This window comes from Leucopleurus acutus, assembly GCF_964270905.1.
Source record: "Leucopleurus acutus genome assembly, chromosome: 3".
Classification (NCBI taxonomy): Eukaryota; Metazoa; Chordata; class Mammalia; order Artiodactyla; family Delphinidae; genus Leucopleurus; species Leucopleurus acutus.
Window position 1 is genome coordinate 60565507 of NC_139145.1, and position 18087 is coordinate 60583593.

Sequence of the window (18087 nt, forward strand, 5' to 3'; positions counted from 1 at the left end):
TTTATTATTATAATTATTTTTTAAAGATAATTATTTTTAATCATAATAAAACATACCATCACTCTCATTTTGTTTCTTATCTTCTCTAGAGTACCAAAGGCAATGTGGAGGTACTTCCCTGGCAGTCCAGTGGTTAAGAATCCGCCTTCCAATTCAGGGGACTCGGGTTCCATCCCTGGTCGGGGAACTAAGATCCCACATGCCGCTGGGCAACTAAGCCTGCGAGCTCCAGAGCCCGTGTGCCACAACTAGAGAGAAGCCCGCACACCACAACTAGAGAGAAGCCCACACGCCACAACTAGAGAGAAGCCCGCACGCCCCAACAAAAAATCCCACAAGCCGCAACTAAGACCCGACACAGCCAAATAAATACGTATTTAAAAAAAAAAACAGGCAACGGGGGAAACACAGGGAACAACTGAATGAAAGAACTTCCATGCCACAAGCGTTAGGAGACACAATGATTACCAAGAGCACTAAGCAAAGGACAAAAGGTAAACCTAAAAAAACAATGTTCAGTCCACCATTTAGCCATTCAATCAGCAAATATTTTAGTGCCTTCTCTGTATAGACACTATTTGAGACCAAAAACTCTGCCTTCGTCAAACTACGCTGTAGTAACAGTATAAATAAGTAAACAAATAAGACAATATCTGTGCTAGAAAGAAAATTAAGCAGGATAATGGTAATGCAATTAGGTAGGGTCCTTCCAGGGCCTTTCTGTCTGGGTAACACGAGCTGAAATCTGAAAGTCAAGGAAGAGCCAATCAAGTGAATTATTTGGGGGAAGAGCGCTGCAGGCAGAGGTAACAGAGACAAGGCAGCATCTCCCAGGGCTTAGAGAAAGCGGTGGCCAATGTGGCTGGAGCATAGAGCAAGAAGAGGTGAGAGAGATCAAGTGAAGGAAAAAACAAAAACAAGCTCCAGAGCTGCTGAAGTAACTGCAGTGTGGTCTGGATATCTGTGTTCATTTACTTAGCTTCCACTCGACATGGTTGAGACCATCAACAAAGGAAGTGTTTAAGAGAAAATTGCACTAAGCCCTCTAACAGGCAACTGATTATGGATACACAGGAAGTCCCTGTTTCCATAAGAAACTGGATGACTCTGGTCTGAAAAACAAAGATGAAACCAGCATGTGGACTGGAAGCACAAGAGAAAAGAGACAAAGGGAGAAAAAAGAGGGTTTTGTTTTACAACAATGGGACTAAAAGGCAGAGAAACTTCTCACACAGCTGAGAAGTGCGCAGGAAGAAGAGGACTGTACTTTTCTTGGAGAGCCAGGAGAAAAGATGCCGGAACTTAACTAGAGTATAGGAAGTTACCCAGACTGAGTAAGAAAGCAAGAAAGAACTATCTCTAAAACTTGTAATGTATACCTTTGATGACCTAGTTTGTCATTCACTTGTCAATGACTGACCAATTACCACATCCTGGGGATCCTGCTAGGTGCCAGGGACACAAAGACTAATTAGAAATCCCTACCAGATCATCACAGCAATTAATTATTAAGTACAAAAGGAAAAAGTTGCCTTTAAATGGAACAATCTGGCAGATGCCACTTAATCACAAGTGTTTAAAGTTAGCATCACCACCAGTAGAACAACCTGACAATCATTTCAATGCCCTGAGAAAAGTACATCATCACACATGTACTGTTCCTGCCAAAAGTGGCAATAATAAGACAAATCCAAACTGTGGACATTCTATAAAACTGGCTTAAACTCTTCAAAAGTGTCAATGTCATGGGGGAAAAAAAAGACTGAAAATCTAAAGAGATACAGGGGGCTTCCCTGGTGGTCCAATGGTTAAGACTTCATGCTCCCAATGCAGGGGGCCCGGGTTCGATCCCTGGTCAGGGAACTAGATCCCGTATGCCATAACTAAAAAGACCCCGCATGCCACAACTAAAAAGACCCTGCATGCTGCAACAAAGATCCCGCATGCCGCAACTAAGATCTTGTGCAGCCAAATAAATAAATATATTTTTAAAAACAATATAGTTTGAAAAAAAAAAGAACTAAAGAAATGCAACAACTAAATGAGGTATGGGATCTTTTACTGATTCCTGGATTAAAAAAACTATGAAGGACATCACTGGGACAACTGGTGGAATTTAATATGAATATGGACTGTACATGAGATCAGTACTTCTGGGCATCTTGTTAAAAGGCAAATTCTGAATCAGTAGGTCTAGGGTAGTACGTAACAGTCTGAATTTCTCACAAGTTCCTAGGGAGAGCAGACACTGGTTCCTGGACCACTCTTTAAAAGAAATCATGTTACTATATCAATGTAAAATTTCTTATATAGTGTAGTTAAGTAAGGCAATGTCCTTACTCTTAGAAGTTACATGCCAAAAAACCTAAGGGTGAAATACTTGGTGTCTGCAGTCTACTTTCAAATTCCTCAGAAAAAAAGTTTATATGGAGTAATGGAGCAAATTTGAAAAATGTTAACAATTGATGAAACTAGGTAAACTGAAGAATCAAGTGCTCGTTGTATTACGCTTTTACAACTTTTCTGTACGTTTGAAGAATTTCAAAAACAGCTGGGGGAAATGCTCACAGTATAGAACGGAAAATAGTTACAATAAAACAGAAAGTATAGAGTTGTACAGTGAACCACCAGTGCAAAGAGGAGCACCCAGGAGGGAATCCCCAATGGCCAGAGAGTCCTCACTGAGGATCCGATGTACTGGGAGGGAGGGAGGGCGGTTGTTTCAGTTTGTGCAAAGGGACCAGAGAACTTTGGCACCTTCCAAGAACCACAAGTGTAAATGAAAAATATAAGACAGATAGTGAAATGGCAGAAGATAAGGCTAAAAGATAAGCAAAGAAATTAAGAAGGCACTGGAAGTTATCTTTCTTAACTTGAAAATACCATTCTATAATACTTGAGAAATCCTGAAATGCACACCCCGCCCCAGAAAAAAACCCTCAAAGACAAAGGAGAAAACCCCACCTCTTACAGTAACCATAGTAAAGACCAAAAGCCAACAGCAAGTGCCTTCCTGGCCAGAGCAGCACTTTCCCAATCTAAAGGACTTCACGCACATGACCGCAGAGCTCAGTTCCTTAAACCCCACAAGGCTCGAGCCAAGCATTTTCCTCCCCATCTATTCCCCCTTGGCCTTCCTCATCTCCCCCTACCAAAGCTCCACCAAACCAGGTCCCCTAGGAGACTCTAGGCCCCTTTCCTCCTCTTCCCTCCCCTCCTCTGCATCTTAGTAAATATCTCACTCTACTAACCCTTCCCATTCTCAGGAGTCTTCTCATTTCCAATCACTCTCCAAACAGCCCCAGTTATCACTGTCATGGAATCGACTCTCCTCTGAAAAGAACTTGGCATTGCTTCCCCACCACAGGCAGGATGAAGCGGAAACTCCTACAAACCTTACTCACAATGGCCTGCCAACCTCATCACCTGCCTCTACTCCAAACTCTTCTCCAGATAGTGTAAGTCTCCAGACCTTTATATAACCCCTATCCTCTGCCCAGAGCACCCCTCCAGACTCTTCCATCTTCCTTCAAGGCTCACACAAATGTCCTCTGCTTTCATAGAAAGAGCTGTTCCCTCTTTTCTGGGTTCCCCCATCACTTTACAAGCATCTCTATTTCAGCACTTGCCACATAGCACGATAACAGTGTGTCCATCTCCCATAAAGCTGAGAGCTCCTTTAAGTACAGAGATCATGCCTTTTTTGAGCATGGTAACTTTCATCTAACAACATTCTATAAATGATTAACTGAACTGGCTCGACTGTTTTTAGATTTCATCTAGCAACACCGATGTGTGTGCAAAGAAATCTCTCTCCCGTTATAGATTAGCAAAAAAAAAAAAAAAGGCAGGCTTAATAAATGCATTGTATTTAACTGAACCCTTCCCCCTGCAATTGAGATACAGCAAACTAAACACGACCTTAGACCCTAACTCAATAAAGATACCTAGAAAACATTACCTCTTTCACAGGTCTTAATGACACCAAAGAAGCTTAAATTTCTCTCAAGGGTTGCCATCTTCCATTTCCTTGAGTTTTTTCCCCTCCTCCCAAGGGATCAAGCTCACATTTCACTTATCCACATTTCACTTATCCACTTCTGTGCAAAATGACAGGTTTCTAAAGATACACTTCAAAGTCAGTCCAGACCTTTTCTGAGAACATGATGACCCCAGGTCCAAGGAAGCAAGAAAATGGTAACAGATGATTATAAGAAACCTTTGCCAATTTAGAGATCCCCAGAACAGAAAACCCCCAAGAACACTGACTCGTCAGTAATAATAATCTACCCTTTCAGCTCTGCCTTATTCAGTGCACTATCATTTTTCACAAACCATGATTAAGAGTCTAGATTAATACTGAAATATTTAACATAATGAAATATTCAACATACCATGAGAGAATAGTAACAATGCATCTTTGCTTGGAAACAAAGCACGTATCAGAGTTGCACAGGGCAAATGGACTATTAGCAAAGGCTCCTATCCTCCGTGTAACTTGAAATGGGTCACAATGAATGCGTTTTCTGAGTTATCATAGCACTTTCAGTTTCAAGAACAGTCTGCAGTCTAACCTAATAAACCAGTACATGTAATCTGATAATTAACCAGGCTTTCAACACACTCTTCAAATCATGTCTAATACTAACAAAATAAAACATAGCAATAAAACATTTTCAAAATACAACTGATGAGCCACTTACTTATGACAGTATTTAATAATGAAATCTCAGAACAAGAAAAAGAAGGAAATCCACATCTCAGTATAATGAAATGGAAGAGCCAAAATGAAATAATCCAGAAAAGAACTACCCTTTAAATTAGCAATTAAGGAATTACATCAGTTATCTAACACTAAGATTAAATTGGATTAAATTACTTCATCACAAAAATTAAATGCAAATGATAAATTTTTTCTTCTGTAAAGCCCTCTAAGTCTTTTTTTTTTTAATTCTTACAGATGATGGTGGGAATGTAAGTTGGTGCAGCCACTATGGAAAACAGTATGGAGGCTCCTCAGAAAACTAAAAATAAAATTACCATATGATCCAGCAATCCCACTCCTGGGAGTATACCCAGATAAAACTATAATTCAAAAAGATAGGGACTTCCCTGGCGGTTCAGTGGTCAAGACTCCGCGCTGCCAATGCAGGTGGTGCAGGTTCCATCCCTGGTCTGGGAACTAAGATCCCACATGCCACATGGAGTGGCCAAAAAGATTTAAAAAAAAAAAAAAAAAAGATACATGCATCCCTATGTTCATAGCAGCACTGTTTACAATAGCCAAAACATGGCAACAACCTAAATGTCCATCAACAGATGAATGGATAAAGATGTGGTACATACTCAGCCATAAAAAGAAACGAAACTGAGTTATTTGTAGTGAGGTGGATGGACCTAGAGTCTGTCATACAGAGTGAAGTAAGTCAGAAAGAGAAAAACAAATATCGTATGCTAACACATGTATATGGAATCTAAGAAAAAAAAACAGTTCATGAAGAAACTAGGGTCAAGATGGGAATAAAGACACAGACCTACTAGAGAATGGACTTGAGGATATGGGGAGGGGGAAGGGTAAGCTGTGACAAAGTGAGAGTGGCATGGACATATATACACTACCAAATGTAAAACAGATAGCTAGTGGGAAGCAGCCGCATAGCACAGGGAGATCAGCTCAGTGCTTTGTGACCACCTAGAGGGGTGGGATAGGGAGGGTGGGAGGGAGGGAGACGCAAGAGGGAAGAGATATGGGAACATATGTATATGTATAACTGATTCACTTTGTTATACAGCAGAAACTAACACACCACTGTAAAGCAATTATACTCCAAAGACAATGTTAAAAAAAAAAAAAACTATCTCTGAATGGAAGCATTGGGTTTAATCAGTTCTGAATTTGAACAGTCTCTTTGTTTCTCTGTACCACTAGAAAGAGTGGTGTGTTGAGCAAATATTGTTAATATGCCTGAAAGTCTACCTTCAAAGTCTCTACAGAGGTTTAACTGTATATAAGCCAAGGGTCACCCTTAGGATTCTGGTTTTAGTCCATTTTATAAAACTAAGACTGTAGTGTCCTCTGTATTCTTTTAGTGTCATCTAAATAAAGTTCTAACTAATATTCCCAAATGTTATGTTATCTTACAGGTGAAGGGCAATCACAGGTTTAAATGAAGGCAAACTGTAACCATGCAGGCCGTTCTTTTTTTTTTTTTTTTCCAGTACGTGGGCGTCTCACTATTGTGGCCTCTCCCGTCACAGAACACAGGCTCCGGACACACAGGCTCAGCGGCCACGGCTCACGGGCCCAGCCGCTCCACAGCATGTGGGATCCTCCCGGACCGGGGCATGAACCCGTGTCCCCTGCATCGGCAGGCGGACTCTCAACCACTGCGCCACCAGGGAAACCCCTGCAGGCCGTTCTTGTGTTGGAAATGTGACTGTCAAAATTCTCTCAGTAAAGTTTTGCAGTTTTGTCCCCCTCAAAAAAAAAAAAAAATGTGGTACACATATACAATGGCATACTACTCAGCCACAAAAAAGAATGAAATAATGCCATTTGCAGCAACATGGATGGACCTAGAGATAATGATACTAAGTGAAGTAAGTCAGAAAGAGAAAGACAAATACCATATGATATCACTTATGTGTGGAATCTAAAATATGGCACAAATGAACCTACCTACAAAACAGAAACAGAATCACAGACATAGAGAACAAACTTGTGGTTGCCCAGGGGAAGGTGAGGAGGGAGAGGGATGGACTGGGAGTCTGGGGTTCGTAGATGCAAACTATTACATTTAGAATGGATAAACAACAAGGTCCTAAGGTATAGCACAGGGAAATATATTCAATATCCTGTGATAAACCATAATGGAAAAGAATATTTTAAAAATGCAAAAAAAAATTCTTACAGATGAAAATTACAACTTCCACAATAAAATTCCCTCTCTTCTTTTTTTTTTTTTTTTTTTTTTTTTTTTTTTTTTTTGCTGTACGCGGGCCTCTCACTGTTGTGGCCTCTCCCGTTGCGGAGCACAGGCTCCAGACGCGCAGGCTCAGCGGCCATGGCTCACGGGCCCAGCCGCTCCGCGGCATGTGGGATCTTCCCAGACCGGGGCACGAACCTGTGTCCCCTGCATTGGCAGGTGGACTCTCAACCACTGCGCCACCAGGGAAGCCCCCCTCTCTTCTTTTACTACAATGGGACTACTAAACAGATGACAAGAAATTTTAAAAATCTAATCACACTACTCATACAATACTTGCTCCAAATCTTTGTTACAAATATTTAGAATGACACTCAAAGTTGCCTTGCAAACTGTATTTACCTTATATGCATTGCTCCAAACTTGCAGCCAGTGAAAAAGCACAAATTAAATCCCAATCAAAAGGGGGTTTGATAGATGACAGCCCATCAACAAGTAAATAGAAATGCATGGTAATTTCAAGCTCCATTAGAAATGGAGTTGGGGGTATGCTTGCACACAGAGAAAGTTTGATAGTTATAAAAAAAAAAATAAGGGGGAAAATACTGAACATTTAGAGGCTCCAACAGAGAAAGGGCAATGTTGAAGTTTTATTTTGAAGCACAGTTATTTCTGCACACTCTGAACTTTCAATAATGGATAAATTTAGTATAGTGCTCTTGCAAGTGAACAAAACAGCATGAGACAGGGCAAGTAAAGCCAGACTGTTCACCTCCCTACACAGTTCGGCCCATTCAGCCCAGGCCCACAACATGGGGGGCTGAGCTGACCACCACACTGCACAAGCAACAAATACCACCCTCAATGTCTGGAAGCAAGCACAGTGGCACCTAGGCCGGACAGGTGCCACTGTCCGGCCTAGGTGAGAGATTAGTGTCCAGAATATACATAGGAACTGTTGCTCTGTGAGACTCTACAATGCCTGATGTAACTTTTTTTCTTAAGAGAAAACAGAAGGTACTAATAAGACAAATCCTCCAACACATAAGGTATAACCAAAATTCCTTTAAGACTTCTAAGTGTGTGGCTTCAGTCCCTCATGAGGAAAAATGATTTGGGCTGGGAAAGCAGAAAGGATAATTGATTTCATGTTTTTCACTATTTGTTTATCTCTATACAGAAGGTCAAACTTGCAAAATACATATTTTTTGAATGAATTTGTTTTTACCTGTTTATTTTTTCACTTTTTATATGCAGTAAAATTCACTCTAGTATACTATCCTATGACTTGTGACAAACTCAATTGTGCAATCACCTCCATAATAAAGAGATAGAACAGTTTAAAGAATTTATTTTATTTTCACAACAGCACACACATACAACTAAACCATAGACCCTAACTGTACAAAAGATTATTCACTTCAAGAGCAAATTTGGCATCAAATTACTGCAAAGCTACAGTAATCAAAAAAAAAAAAAAAAAAAACAGTGTGGTACTGGCATAAAGACAGACACAGAGATCAATAGAACAAAATAGAGAACCCAGAAACAAACCCTCTCATGGTCAAATGATTTTCGACAAGGTGTCAAAACCACTCAATGAGGAAAGGACAGTCTTTTCAATAAGTGGGGCTGAGAAAACTAGATATCCACATGTAAAACAATGAACGTGGACTCTTACCTAATATCATATATAATAATTAACTCAAAATGGATCAAACATCTAAATGTAAGAGCTAAAACTATAAAACTCTTAGAAAAAAAAAAATCACAGGGGGACTTCCCTGGTGGCACAGTGGTTAAGAATCCACCTGCCAATGCAGGGGACACAGGTTCGATCCCTGGTCCGGGAAGATCCCACATGCTGCAGAGCAACTAAACCTGTGTGCCACAACTACTGAGCCTGTGCTCTAGAGCCCACAAGCCACAACTACTGAGTCTGCGTGTCACAACTACCGAAGCCCACTTGCCTAGAGCCGGTTCTCCGCAACAAGAGAAGCCACCGCAATGAGAAGCCCACACACAACGAAGAGTAGCCTCCACTCGCCACAACTAGAGAAAGCCCACGTGCAGCAACAAAGACCCAACGCAGCCAAAAATAAATAAATAAATTTTTTAAAAATCACAGGGCAAAAGTTTCATGACATTGGGCTTAGTAATGATTTCTTGGATATAACACCAAACGCACAGGTAACAAAAGAAAAAAAGAGATAAACTTCCTCAAAATAAAAACCTGTGTGTACCAAAGGACATTATGAACAGAGTGAAAAGGCAATCCAGACAACAGAAGAAAATAACTGCAAAACATATATGTGAAAAGAGATTAGTATCCAGAATATATAGAAAACTAAAACTCAACCAAAAAAAAAACAACTCAATGATGTGCAAAACACTTGAATAGACATTTCTCCAGAGATATACAAATGGCCAATAAACCCATGAAAAGATACTCAATATCACTAATCATTTGGGGAATGCACATCAAAACTATAATGAGATACCATCTCACATTCATTAAGATGGCTACTATCGGGGCTTCCCTGGTGGCGCAGTGGTTGAGAGTCCGCCTGCCAATGCAGGGGACACAGGTTCGTGCCCCGGTCCGGGAGGATCCCACATGCCGCGGAGTGGCTGGGCCCGTGAGCCATGGCCGCTGAGCCTGCACGTCCGGAGCCTGTGCTCCGCAACGGGAGAGGCCACAGCAGTGAGAGGCCCGCGTACCGCAAAAAAAAAAAAAAGATGGCTACTATCAAAAAAAAAAAAGAAAAGAACAAGTGTTGGTAAGGATGTGGAGAAATCAGAACCCTTGTGCCCTGCTGGTTGGAATGCAAAATGGTACAGCCACTGTGGAAAACAGTATGGCAGTTTCTCAAAAAGTTAAACATAAACTTACCATATAATCCCGCAATCCCATTTCTGGGTATATATCCAAAAGAACTAAAAACAAGTGTCTCAAAGAGATATTTGTATACCCATGTTCATAGCAGTACTATTCACAGCAGAACTATCCAAATGCTTATTAGCAAATGAATGGATAAGCAAAATGGGATATATATAAAATATTATTCAGCCTTAAAAAGGGAAGGAAATTCTGATATATGCTACAACATGGATGGACCCTGAGGACATTATGCTAAGTAACATAAGCTAGTCACAAAAAGATTAAGATTCCACTTATACGAGTTACCTAGAGTAGTCAAAGAGACAGAAAGAAAGGTGGTTGCCAGGAGCTGGGGTAAGGGGGTAATGGGGACTTGAAGTTTAATGGGTATAGTTTTAATTTTACAACATTAAAAGACTTCTGGAGATAAATGGTGGTGATGACTGCACAATATGAATGTACTTAATACCACTGAACTATACATTTAAAAATGGTTATGTTGGTAAATTTTATGTTATGTGTACTTTACAATTTTTTAACTTAAGAAAAAAAAGGAAGGGAAGAAAATTCTGACACATGCTACAACACAGATGAACCTCAAAGGTTACATGAAATAAGCCAGACACAATAGGACAAATATATGATTCCACTTATATGAGGTACCTAGACTAGGCAAATTCATAAAGAAAAAAAGTAGATAAGAGGTTACCAGGGGCTGGGGAGAGGGCAGGATGGGGAGTTACTGTTAAATGAGTAGAGTTCCTGTTTAGAATAATGGAAAAGTTCTAAAATGGATGGTGATGAAAAAAATAAAAAAATAAAATAAAATGGATGGTGATGATGGTTGCACAACATCGTAAATGCACTTAATGCTTAAAAATAGTGAAAATGGTCAATTTTATGTTATATATATTTAACCCCAATTTAAAAACATTATTTTAAGAGTAGCAAATCTTTTCCCCCAGGAATTCCACTTCTAAGAAATTTCCCTTAAGAAGTAAGGACAGGCAAAAGATTCAGCTACAAATTAAAGCAGCTCTGGAAGCAAATGAAATGTCCAACAGAGGACTGATTAAAGAAGCTATATTGGAACAGTAGGGGATCATTAATATGCTATGTTAACACTGTGAGATTAACCATATTTCATCAATTCTAAAGCATACATATTTCACATCTTTAAGTCTCTAAAATTTGGATATGTCTTAAAATTGATGGCATTTCCTAGTTTATTTGGCAGTGTTTATTTTCTTAGTGGTACATAAAGGTTAATCTTAATGCTATTAATAGGGGAAATGTTCAAGTATGATAAATGGACGGCAGATTACAAAAGAGCAAATAAAGTAAAATCTAGTTTTTATAAAAGTTATACAGTCAATACACATACCTAGAAAAAAATATCACAGGATGTACACCAAAATGTTAACAGTGTTTATCTCTAGGTGATATAAATATGAATTTTTTTTATAAAGTTGTTGACTTTTTTTGTTATTGTTTTTAATCTTTCAGCCATGCCGCGCAGCACATGGGATCTTATTCCCTCGTCAGGGATCAAACTCTCGCCCCCTGCATTGGAAGTGCGGAGTCTTAACCACTAGACCGCCAGGGAAGTCTCAGTGGTTTTATTTTTTTAAAAAACTTAAATAAACTGGATGTAAAGCCATGCTGCCTCCACCCCCATATCAATCTGGCACAATCCTATATATAGCATATCTCCTCATATTAGATATGAGTCAGGTATCACAAAAGACTAAAAGATACAAAAGAATGTAATTGCCTTGAAGGAGCTCAGCATGTAACAAAAGAATTTATGGTCCACAAGAGTCTTTACAAAGGTAAATCAGCAACTCAGTGCTATGTAAATAACTGAACTAGTGCACTGGTTTTACTGATAAGACAACTTAATATGAACCAGATACATGTCCTGTCCAGCAGTCCATAACTAAAAGAATAAATTAGCATTCTATCATGTTAGACATTAAAATAAATATCCTTTATAAGTCATCTTAGTCATTACATAGATGACAAAGTTCAAACTCTCCAACTGAGACTCATAAGATTAAAAACCCCTAAAAGCAGGTTAACATCATAAATCATCAGATAATAGACACATAATCAATGACAAATTAGCAATAGCAGGAAACCCCCTACCATACAATTATTGTTTGCTATGACATTTTAAGAGCTACATTTAAAAAAAATTCTTTCCAGAAGTTAGCTACAATAAAAACTTTACTTCCTGCCCTCAAAGTAGACAGCTCAGCTGGGGCGGGGGTAGGGAGAGACACACAGGGAAAAGTTCTATGACACTGGATTTGGCAATGACTTCTTAGAAGATACCAAAAGCATTAGCAACAAAAGAAAAAACAAATAAACGGGACTTGATCAAAATTTAAAGCTTTTTAACATCAAAGGACATATCAACAGGGTAAAACTGAGAGAAAATATTGCAAGTCCTCCATCTAATAAGTGATTAACAGCCAGAATATACAAAGAACTCTATAACTCAACAACAAAAAAACCCCAAACAATTAAAATGGCCAAAGGACGTGAACAGAGATTTCTTCAAAGAAAATATACAAACGGCCAATAATCACATGAAAAATGCTCAACAACACTAAACATTAGAGAAATGCAAATCAAAACCACAATGAAACATCAACTCACATCCATCAGGATGACTATTATTAAAAAGTAAATAAATTTTTTTTAATTAAAAAACAGAAAATAACAAGCGTTGGTGAAAATGTGAAGAACATGGAACACTTACACATTGCTGTTAGGAATGTAAAGTAACATAGCTACTGTGGAAAACAGTATGGCAGTTCCTCAAAAATTTAAGCGTAGAATTACCATACCAACTGACCTAGAAATTCCACTTCTGGGTATATACCCAAAAGAGCTGAAAGCAGTGACACAAACACATAGTTGCACACCGATGTTCACAGCAGCATTATCCACAATGGCCAAAATATCGAGGCAACCCAAGGGTTCATCAATAGATGAATGGATAATGGAATGTTACTCAACCTTAAAAAGGAAGGAAATTCTGACACATGCTACAACATGGGTGAACCCTGAAGGTATTATGCTAAGTAAAATAAGCCAGGTACTTAACATAGTTAAGTTAATAATTCAAAGTGACAGAAAGTACAATGGTGGTTGCCCTCGGGCTGGGGGGAGAGGAAATGGAGAGTTATTGTTTAATGGATATGGAGTTTCAGTTTAGGACAATGAAAAATTTTTCTGGATATGGACAGCGGTAGTGGTTACACAACATTGTGAATGTACTTAATGCCACTGAAGTGTACACATAAAGATAATTTAAATGGTAAGTTTTGTTATGTATATTTTATTTTAAAAACTAATGAGAATGTCATAATCAGGTGCAAATTTTAGAATTTCAGGTAAGTTAAAGATCACTTTCAGCAACGATGATCAATGTCTCAATAGAAAAGCCGTATCAATCAGCCTTCGGATGGATAGCATTCGTGTCAGAGAAGGATGGAGTATTCCACAACAAATGCCTGGCAGATGCAGAGACATGTAGCAACAATTCACAATAGAAAATAAGGCTGAAAAATAAGTTGGGGCCAGGACTCAGAAGGTGCTAAATGCCCATCTAAGATTCTGACTAGTGCAACAAGACAGCAGTACATTTCCCAAAAGAAGAATGAGTACTGCTTATGTGTAAAAGACTGAATGGTGGAGGGGAAGATAGTAAGAAATTCAACTAACTTCAGCAAACACTTACAGAGCAACAACGGTGTTCCAAATTCTCAGATTATAAAAACTGAAGGGAGAGGAGGGGTGGGTAGTGACTGCAAAGAGATTTCTGGAGTACTGGTAATTTTCTGTTTCTTGATCTGGATGGTGTCTATGGGTGGTGTTCACTCAAATAATTCATTAGACAGGTACTGCTATAATTTGAATACTTTTCTACATGTACGTTATACTTTAATTTTTTAAAGTTTTATTAAAAATAAAGGCTAAGACCCAACTTCTAAGAAACCCCCAGCTGAGAGGAAGTAATCCATAAAAATATTTACCAAATGACATGAAAGATGCAACCACAGAATATGTACAAGGTACCCAAGAAGCACTGAGATCCAACAGAGAACCCAGAGGCACTAACATCTAAGGTGAGTTTTAAAGAATAAACAAGTTTGTCAGATGCATGAGAAAAACAGTGCTCCCGGCAAAGGAAAAAATATGAAAAAGGCACCAAAGCAAACAATAGAACAATTTATCCAGAGAACTACAAGTAGTTTTGATAGTTCAAAGATAAGAAGATGATCTAAACTAGAGTGGAAGCAGGGAGAAGGGAAAACAGGAATTTATGTAAGAGGAAGATCAGATGTAAAGGATTTCATCTGATTAGATCTGGGTGGAAAGGAATAAGAATGGAATGAGGATGGTTCTCAATTTGCCCATAACAGCAACTTGGTCATCAAGGCCCTCCATAATCTGACTGTTGCCTCATCTGTCATAGTTCCAACCACAAGCCAGACTCCAGACAGAAAAGACTCCTTCCTCCTTCATTCAACGTGCATCTAATTTTTTTCTTTAATCTCCAGGCCAGGTACCATGTCGAAGGCTAAGGCTCACTTTCTAGCGGCAAAGGCAAACAGGGATATCAATAACAAGGTACAGTACAGTGGAGTATACCAGCTAGTGGGAAGAAGTTTGCTACCAGAAAGGAAAGTGTTAGCTTGAGTCTTGTGATAGGACAAAGAGCTCATTATAAAAGTGATGGAATACAAATTGGGGGAGTGGGGGAGTACAAGGTGCGTGACTGAGCAAACAACAAAACAACAGTAACAGATAATCCTAGGCCCCTACATCCAATTTATATGTAAGGCCTATCTCATTTCTCCAAAATACAGCTCCCTTTATCCCACCACCTTCACTCCCACCATCTTCCTAGCTCAACTCCCTACCTTCCACTTGTACACATATACAAGCCTTGCAAGCACTAGCAGGAGCAATCTTCTTAAAAAGGAAATCAGATCATGGAACTTCTTACAATGGCTTCTTACAGCTCTTAGAAGAAAATCCAAACATGTGACCTGGAGTTTCCTGGCAATCTCACGTTAAGGCCTTCTCCCCATCCTAAAAGTATTCAAGCTACACAAGTCTTCTCTTAGGTCTCTAAACACATGTTGTTCTCTCCTGTCTCATGACCCTTATTTACACAAGCAGAATATCCTGTTCCCTCTGTCTAGATCTTCATCAGCATGCAAACCACTACCCCCAACAACCAGGTCTGTCTGTCACGTCTCACACTACTGCTACTTTCTCAAAGAAATCCCAGGACTCTGCCAGTTACTGCCTATCTCTACATCTGGTTTAGGTCTAAAGAAGAAAAAGTTTTCTCATTTTGGTCCTCTTGAGTTTTTTTGGTTTTGTTTTTGTTTTCTTTTTGTCTGCGTTGGGTCTTCCTTGCTGCGTGTGAGCTTTCTCTAATTGCGGCTCATTGCGGTGTGCCGGCTTCTCATTGCAGTGGCTTCTCTTGTTGCGGAGCACAGGCTCTAGGCACACAGCCTTCAGTAGTTGTGGCACGTGGGCTCAGTAGTTGCGGCGCACGGGCTTAGCAGCTCCGCAGCATGTGGGATCTTCCCGGATCAGGGCTCAAAACCCGTGTCCCCTGCATTGGCAGGTGGATTCTTAACCATTGCGCCACCAGGGAAGCCCGGTCCTCTTGAGTTTGAGATGCCCCTGGGGGCACCCAAGCAGCTCTCCAGTGCACAAGTGACCATGTGGATGAGGTGAAACATCTGTACTCAAAATAGAAGCTTCCACTTTAGCACCAGTATCGGACTTTAGCATAAGTTTGATGGCAGGAAGACTGCACAGAGAACTGCTTCTCAACTTGGAGAGGGCACCCCTGATCTCTTAAGTCACCATAGGAATGTTACTGATGGAAGGAGGGTGATACCACATCAATGGTGTGAAACACTGAGATATGCTGGACAGAATCCTGGATATGAGTGTACTGAACAACAAAAAGACTGAGAAACAAGAGCCAAAACTATAAGGAAAACCAGGAGAGATTTACATCACAATTCCACAAACTCCTTCGTCCTTTTATGCTTCCTCCCAACCAAACCCTACTCCTGTTTCATCCAGTTCAAATGCCGTCCCCTCCTGGAAGCATTAGCCCCCACTCCACATCTCCACCAGTTTTTATCATTATTATTATGTAAGACTGACCCATGCACAAGTTTCTCAACAGTAGTGTTATGATACTGAACGCCATCAGCCTCGTACTACACCTGGGGTGTGTGTCTCTCCTCCTTATTACAACTGTGAGCTCTTGGGGGCAGAGACCATTTCTTAATCAACTGTGGTCCCTTAAGAAAGTGGATAGGGCTTCCCTGGTGGCGCAGTGGTTGAGAGTCCGCCTGCCGATGCAGGGGACACGGGTTCGTGCCCCGGTTCGGGAAGATCCCACATGCCGCGGAGCGGCTGGGCCCGTGAGCCATGGCCGCTGAGCCTGCGCGTCCGGAGCCTGTGCTCCACAACGAGAGAGGCCACAACAGTGAGAGGCCCGCGTACCGCAAAAAAAAAAAAAAAGTGGATAAATTATTTTTTAACTTGGTAAAAGTCAAAAAGGGTAAATAACTGCGCAGAGGCTATGGATAATTTCTCAACCCCTCCCTCTTGTAAAATAAAATAACACATCTTAATTTGATTTATAAATTCATACTTTCCCAAAGTAACATACAGCTGTACAATCTTTAAGAATCACTGCTACACAAAATATCCTCTCATCGAAATGCCTTTCCTGTTGCAACAATACAGTGGTGTAATCATTTCCTTCATCATAAACATGAAATGCCCTTAATTTAGTTGGAGACTTAACATATCTTACTCTTTTCTAAATTATCCTAAGTTTTGTACAAAACAAACACACCAAAAAAATGTTACAAAGACGCGCGAGTACATAAGAGGTTGTCAGTCCTGGATCTGAGCCAACTGCCGCCTGCATTATTGGGAAGCCATTCCTGCCAAGCCAAGGTTAGGCATTCAGTCAACATTTTTTCCAACAAGCGCTTCGCACACGCACACTCCTTTAAAAGTCAACAACAAAAACGTTCCACGGACATTCGTGAAAACTAGTACTAATCAGTGTTAAGTGCGTGCAATTAACCAGCACAAGAAGTCTGAGTAATTTCACAACAAAGGTTAACACGGTGCACGCCAGAAGTCCACACGGGCGTGGCTGCCCTTCCCAGCCAGCCTGTGTCAGAGAAAAGGGCCACTCAAAACTTTCACATACGCTCGGGCCGGGAATGCGGGGCTGCGGGCCCAGCAAATGTCCTGTCCACCTGACCAGGAAGTTTCGGTGGCGGGGGCGGGGGTGCGACCACAGAAACCACAAACCACACGTACTTCAATGGAAAACTCAACTCCCGGACCCGCCCGCACCTGGAACAACGCGCCGACTCTTCCCTACAAGGAAGGCAGCCGAGGGGGCCCAGCGCGGGCCTGGCGCGCGCACCAAGCCCACTTGAACAAAGTTTAGAAACCGGGAGAAACTTTCAAGTGAGGAAGCGCCGCGGCGGCGCGGGGCCGGCGGCTCGCTCTGCTCCAGCCGCCGCGGCCCCTCAACTTCCCGAGCGCCAGGAAACGCCGGCCCCGCCCGGCCAGGGCCCAGGCCCGGGGCGCCGCCGGAGAAGAGGGCCGGAGGCCGCACCAGCGCCCGCCCGGAGCCCGATTCCGGGCGGGGTCGTGGAGGTGACCGCGCCCGGCCCGCCCACCCGAGAAGCCCCTCGGCCCGGCTGGGGAGCCCGCACCCGCACGAAGACAATTACCTGCGGCGAGCTCGGCGAGTGCAGGAAGATTCCCGAAGCCGACTGCCGCCGCTTTGTCTCCGCCTGTCCGGCTCCGAGGAGGAAATGGGCCGCCCGGCGCCCCCGGCCCCGCCCGCCCTTCCCAGCACCTCCCTCCGGCGCGCTCTTCCCGGCGCCTCCCGCTGCAGCCCAGCTTTCCCGGTCCTCGATTTGGAGAGAGCCCTCGACCAAAGAGCCTGGCGGTGCCAGGCCTGGACCCCCAACAGGACCTCTTGCTCTCCGCCCCTCACCCCTGAGTTACTTAATTCCAGGCCCCTAGTGATCTAGGGATGGGAGTGACCCCCCCCCCTCCTAGAGGAAGGAGGAGCGCTGACTCCTAGAACAGCCCGCGAGCGGGGGAGGGCAGGTGAGTCACCGCTCCGCGCACAGGTGAGTCTACGGGCGCGGCCTGCTCAAGCCCCACCCCCCGCTGGTGCCCCAGGGACCG

The 18087-nt window shown here is 41.8% G+C and overlaps 1 protein-coding gene across 1 annotated transcript in view; it reads right to left on the bottom strand.

Annotated features, from left to right (window-relative positions):
* CTNNA1 (catenin alpha 1) overlaps nt 1–17693 on the bottom strand; it is a 181231-nt gene extending 163538 nt beyond the window's left edge. Inside the window, exon 1 of the mRNA XM_082836989.1 lies at nt 17622–17693. The gene's annotated coding sequence lies outside the window, so the exon portion shown is untranslated. The remainder of the gene's footprint in view (nt 1–17621) is intronic.
* Between the last annotated feature and the right edge of the window lie 394 nt (nt 17694–18087).